This window comes from Molossus molossus, unplaced genomic scaffold (assembly GCF_014108415.1).
Source record: "Molossus molossus isolate mMolMol1 unplaced genomic scaffold, mMolMol1.p scaffold_m16_p_3, whole genome shotgun sequence".
In the NCBI taxonomy this organism is placed as follows: domain Eukaryota; kingdom Metazoa; phylum Chordata; class Mammalia; order Chiroptera; family Molossidae; genus Molossus; species Molossus molossus.
In genome coordinates this window covers 46,775,778-46,782,175 of record NW_023425366.1, presented here as the reverse complement: position 1 = coordinate 46,782,175, position 6,398 = coordinate 46,775,778, and the positions used below count along the sequence as shown (strand labels likewise).

At 41.4% G+C, this 6,398-nt stretch overlaps 1 pseudogene; it reads right to left on the bottom strand.

Annotated features, from left to right (window-relative positions):
• Positions 1 to 1,510: 1,510 nt before the first annotated feature.
• On the bottom strand, positions 1,511 to 1,610 carry LOC118642993 (annotated as a pseudogene).
• Between the last annotated feature and the right edge of the window lie 4,788 nt (positions 1,611 to 6,398).

Sequence of the window (6,398 nt, the reverse complement as noted above, 5' to 3'; positions counted from 1 at the left end):
TTGCTGTGGTCGTGTGTATATTTGCTCTATGGTGAACCACTGGACTGTCAAGCTGTGAAGAGGGATGTTTCAGGGATGGCTGGAGATTTGTAGGTTTCAAAAAAAATCTCAGAGGAGGAGGGTGAGGGAGGGAGGGGGAGAGAGAGAGAGGGAGAGAGAGAGAGAGAGAGAGAGAGAGAGAGAGAGAGAGAGAGTCATCAGTTGCCTCCCACACACCATCCCAACTAGGGATGGAACCTGAAACCTGGGTATTGTGCTCTGACCAGGGATTGAACCTACCACTTTTTGGTGTATGGGACGATGCTCCAACCAACTGAGCCACACCAGCCAGGGCTGGGGGTTTGTACTTTAACAAAAAAACATCAATTCTGATCAACCTAGAAATGACCAAGTCTTCTAAAACCTACCATTATTACCATTTCTAGTACCATCATCTCTTCCAGTACAAGAGCTGCCATACCCAGTCTTATTACCATCAAAAATATTATATTATGTTTCTATCTATGCATATATACAAAGATATCCTGATGTCTAGGAGTTTATAAGTAAACATATCACCTCCTAATACTATTATTTTAAATCTTTATTATTGAAAGTATTACAGATGCCCCCCTCTTTGCCCTATTGACCCCCTCCTCCTAGCTTCCACCCCCTTTCTCCTTTCTCCAAACTATTGGTTTGTGCATATATGCATATAAGTTCTTTGGTTTATCTCTTACCCCTCTGAGGTTTTTTAGTCTGTTCCCTACTTCCATGTCTTTGGATCTATTTTGATCAACAGCTTATTTAGTTCATGATATTCCATAAATAAATGAGATCATGTGGTATTTGTCTTTCTTTGATTGGCTTATTACTCTCCAGGTTACTTCATATCTTCTCAAAGGGTAAGAGATCTCTCTTACAGCTGCATCATAAATTTTGAATACATAATATGTCTGTAATCCTTTTTCTGTCTACCACTACACCTTTATTTTCTCCATTTCACTTCCATCATGTTAAAGTTATTGTTGACTTGTCTTCCTTACCCACTGGATTTCTTGAGGGCAGAAACCATATTTTATTCTTCATCCACCAACTACTGTGCTGGGCACTAGGAAAACCTTTTAGGGGGTTAACAAGTGTTTGTTGGGTGAATGTTATAATGCTTTGATTAAATGGAGAAAATGTTTTGTAAACTCTAAAATGTTTTATTAACTAGTAAGGACCATTCAAATACAACTTTTAAAAATTATAATTGCGTTACTTTGTCTATATTGCAATGGAGGATATATTTGAATCCTGTGAAGCTGGATACAAAATACTTATCCACATCATAGAACAAAAAGGATGGCAATTTGACTGAATTAGCAAAAGATTAAAAAGATCAGCCATATTATTATTATTATTACTACTACTATTATCTTTTTTCTGATCCCATGCTTTTGGCACAGAGTCATCCACATGCAGAACAACCCTGTTTACTAAGCTGGGGTTTAGCATCAGCTCACCACTGGATCACACCAGCCAACAAAAAAATACAGAATACTTCATGAATTTGCATGCCATGTTGCATAGGGCCATGCTGATCTCCTCTGTATCGTTCCAGTTTTAGTACGTGTCCTGCCAAAGACAGCACCGGCCATATTATTTTGACTGGCTTCTGATGTTGGCCCTTCTTGGTCACCTGTGGCAACTGAGAGACTCTAGCAATGGGTGGAACAGTAACCTCTGAATGTGTTTAACATTCATTTAAGAAGTTCTCTGCTGTACAGGTAGGCATTTTAGAAAATGTCCTAAGTGAAGTTGTACTTACGTGAGTTCTAGGCGTAAGTTCTGGAAAGCTATGAGCTCTTTGGTGTAGTGCCAGATTTAAGCCAATGGAATAGGAGTTGCCAAAGCAATCAATATTCTAAGCAGTTGGAAAATGCCTCAATGTTCCAGAACTCTCCCTGCCCATGGGACTTACCTTAGAGGCTGTGTAAGGAGAAAAGTGGTTCTTTCATCCACTATCTTGTGGCATACTTCTAAAATAAAACCACATAAAAACAAAACAAAACAAACCCACAGACCAGTTATTTTTGTGGAACAAACATTAAAACTAGTGATTAAAAAATAAATTCTACTTTTGAGTCTGATACATCAGGTACATAAAAATACTGGCTGAATGAATAAATGAATGAATTTAGCTTCTTTATCCTAACTATCCAAAATGTTTAACATTTGATGTGAAAAGGCTCAGGAATGACTTTACTGGCTTTTACTTAAGGGTGTCCTGGGGTCAGCCAGCAATAGGGGAAGAACTCTGAGTTTGAGTCAAGTCCACTTATAAGAAGCAGCTTTTGATAAAAGCTCAGTTCTCTTATCAATACTCCTTCAACTCTTTCTGCAGCCCTGGTAAACCCTTTTGAAAAGCAAATGCACTGTAGGCAGAAGCTGAATGGGAAAGTCAGAATGCGAGTCCCATCCCCAGCTGGGCAGCAAGACATCCCAAATCAACCCTTTGGTAGATTTTGGGGATGGATTTGCAGAAGGCTGAGGAGCTTTTGAATCTATGTATAGAAACATTAGATTGGTTGCTGGAGGTAAAAAAGTAGTCCGTTAGAATTCACTATGCTGAATGAAGTTTCCAGGAAGCTGCACTGTAGGAGTCTGGCTTTTCATGAGTTAGTCTCATTCCTGGTCAGTGGTAGAAACAGAACATGTTGACTTTGGGATCTGGTAATTGTCTTAAATTAGTGGCTTAAAAGCCACAGAGCCACTTTCTTTCCTTATTGCTTACTCTTCTGTTCCTTATTTTTGCCATTGATTCTGGTTTCTTCTCCTCATGTGCTAATTTGTCTGTTTGGCAGTAACTGGTCATCAGAAGACTTTTTTTTGTCTCCTTGGTCCTTTGAGCGCTGAATATTTAGCTAATTGAAGATTGAATGGAGGAAAGAGTCAAGCAGGAAAATTTGTGTCTGAAATGGATACTTTGTTCCTCTGAGGATTTGTCACAAGCAGCTATAAAGTGTCTTTCTCATGCATAGTACCCCCAAGCACATTCACAAATCGATTAGTCACTGGTAGGGCGGAGAGAGTAGAGGCAGCATGAACCCTGTGGTGATAGCCAGGGACCCTGGCTGCTCACTCCGAAGGCGTGCTGTCCTTGATCATTAGATAACACGGTGACACTTCACCCCCTGGCGACTGTTTCCATTACAATCAAAACTTCAGAGAGAAGGTATGGCTTTCAGTCTTGCTCCACTCCATTAATAAACAAACACCCACAAGGAAAAACTGGGGAAAAGGGAGACTGGCCATCCCTCTGAGACAGAAAGCCAAGAAAAGGAAACAAAAAGAAATCAATCTTTTATTTGCTCACTTTGACTCCAGAACACTTTTGTATTCTCTGGCATGTTCAGTCGTTGACTAAGGTGGGACCCGAGTGTTTCTCTCAGTTCATTAGACAGGCCAATTAAGTGCCACAAAAGAGTCTTAATTCTAAGAGGATGAGGCTCTTGACACAGCCCTTCTAAGCTTACAAACTAGGTGCAACATGCCTCCTGCCAGTTACTCAGCAGGCAGAGCCTACAACATGTGCCTCCGGGGCCTTGGAAGTGCAGAGTGGGGGTGGAATCTGAAGAACCTAAAAAACGTGTCCAACTGAGCTGTCCCAGGAAGTCCCATCAGTCACTCCGCAGGAACAAATAGAGTTTCTGAAATGCACACATCATTTTAGGAACACGCTTTGAACTTTGAGTTCCCAGCTTGTTGATAATAGGCTTAGGGGAGGGGTAGAGGTCACAGGATGGGAGAACAGGGTGACCACTGCACTAGATTCAAGAGAGTAAAGGTGAACCCCATCCTTCATAAGATTTGGAGCCTTTCAGACTACTCAGCAAGCTGAGGGCTTGGAAAGAAACTGCTTCTTATATAATAGCTGAGAGCTCTTATCTCATTCTTGGGAACAAGCTGGGGGTAGGTGGCAACTATTTTGGTCTTTGGTTTCACAGTTGGCAGAGCTGAAGTACAGGGAAGGGAACTGGTCTGTCAGCCCACTTAGCTAGATGTGCATGTGAAGAGAGTTCCTTTGATGCCCCTCAGCACTTCCCCATCCTCTATCAGTGCCATTTACAACCTCTGCTGGGAGCCCTTTGGCAGCCTCCAAGAGAGTGGGCATTTACAGCATCATCGAGGTAACCCCACAGAACTGGAATCCAAAGACCTGCGCTTGAATTCTGGCTCCTACTCTCACTATCTGCAGTCTCCATTTGCTTCTCTTTAAAAATGAGAATGACAATTGTGAGAATTAAAAGCATTTGAAAACATTTAACCCAGTGTCTTGTATGCTCAGAAAAATGCTAATTGGATCTGAATTTAAGAAAGAATTAAAATGAGCCCAGATTTCCTTCTCTGACAAGCAGGCTCCAATGGACTTCAATGCACATATTTCCCCACACCTGTGATTCTCAAAGCTTGGCTTCTGGACCAGGAGCCTCAGAGGCACATAGTAACCTGTGAGAAATACAAATTCTCAGGTCCCATCTAGACTGAACCAGAAACCCTTGGTAGGGGAAGGGAGGACGGAATCTATGTTTTAATGTCTTCCAGGGGCTTCTGATGCGCACACAAGTTTGAGAACCACTGCTTTATATTAATTTCGTAACAGCAGGAACAAAGCCCTGGAGGCAACTGACGTAATCACTGTTGCAGTGTGGTTGACGACTTGAGCTCAGGCAGTATGGGTGGTACCACTGTATGGTCCTGTCTTTGTGAAGAGAAAAGGAAATGAGCTGAAGTTGACCATCCTGCTGAACACTGACATTCGCTCTTTGTTTTGGTGTAGGAGGCGGAATTGACAGAACATAGTGGGTCTGCATGAGCATGCGGCTGGTAGAAGAAATTGTCAAATATAATCCCCAAACCCCACAGTCCTTGTAATGTTGGGGTGTGCAGAAACAGAACAAGGGAGGCATTGTGTTCTGACACAGAAACCCTAGGAGAAGATGCCAACATTTATTAGCTATTCAGATGGATGCATCAAATGTCAACAGATATTGAAATGATTTTGAAAGTTTAATTTGTGATGTAAAGCTTGGACATTTTAAAGTTGTGGAGAAGAGCAAACTTTCTTTTTATCTCTCACACAGAGACTAGGAGGTTGTATAACTTGATTGACTCCTCATTTATTCCACATAACTTCACAGTGGCTTCCAGAGAGCCTCTTAGCAAGAATGGCTACTGTGTCCTTCTGTGACCGGCCCCTATGCTTTCTCTATCATTTTTATTCCTTTCTAGAAAAGTTTAGAAGCCCCTTCACTCTCTCTTTTTAGGGGGGGACCATTGGTTGAGTTGCCTTAGCAGCACCTGAAAGCATAGACTGTTTAAATCCAAAGACTCCTTGTTACTCTAATTCAACACTCTCATTTTACAGATGACAACACTAAGGTGTTGGAGAAGGAGTTCCTGGCTCCAAATTCAATGCTCCTTAGCCTACTCCATAAAGAAAACACATGCACACAGCCTGCAAGCTCAGTAGTCATGGGGTGTGGCACAGAAAAGGGGAGTCATAGAGTTAGAAGCTCTTTTTCTTTTAGTTTTTCAGATATCATATTTGTTGATCAGTATATCATTTTCCACTTTTCCTTAAATAAATGTTTATTTATTTGATTGACCCATTTTTAGTTGTAGGCGCTAGAGAATGGGTGGAAGTCAAAACCCGGGGACTGAACCGCAACCCAGGTACGTGACCTTGACCGGAATTGGGCCCACAACTCTTCAGTCCACTGGCTGACTCTGACCGCTGAGCCAAACCAGCCAGGGCTCCGATTTATCTTTTTGACGGAAGAGCTCATCATTGGCAGGCCATTAGCTTTTAATTGCTGCCAACATTATGCTGTTCACTTAAATGGGAAAGAATGGGTGGGACCCAATCTTCCACATCGCATTAATGATTTTTGCTCACAACACTTGAATTTCCAGGTCCAATCACTATTTTTCTATCTATAAAATAGCTATAAAATAGAAACAAAATATTCCTCTTTTCCTTTGGCACTAGGAATATCAGGTGTTTGCTTAGTATTCCTTAAATTTTGCTTGGCTTTCTTTATGCTGACACTCTGAAGTGCCCAGGCAATAAGTCAAATAATTTCTTAGATGTTCAGGGTACAGTGCATACAGCCAATGCATAATTTTTCAGGATAATGAGAAAAAACATTGGTGTGGATTGCTGCAAACTAGACAGATCATCAGAATAAACAAAGTTGTGTGTGTGTGTGTGTGTGTGTGTGTGTGTGTGTGTTTGGGCATTATTTTCTTTCTGACCCTGTAAATGGACTTAGTGGTAAGGGCACATGTGACTATTCATTGCACATTCATTATAATGATAACAATGAACACCTGTTAATTGAGCGCTTCTTGAGTATCAGGTACACAATAAG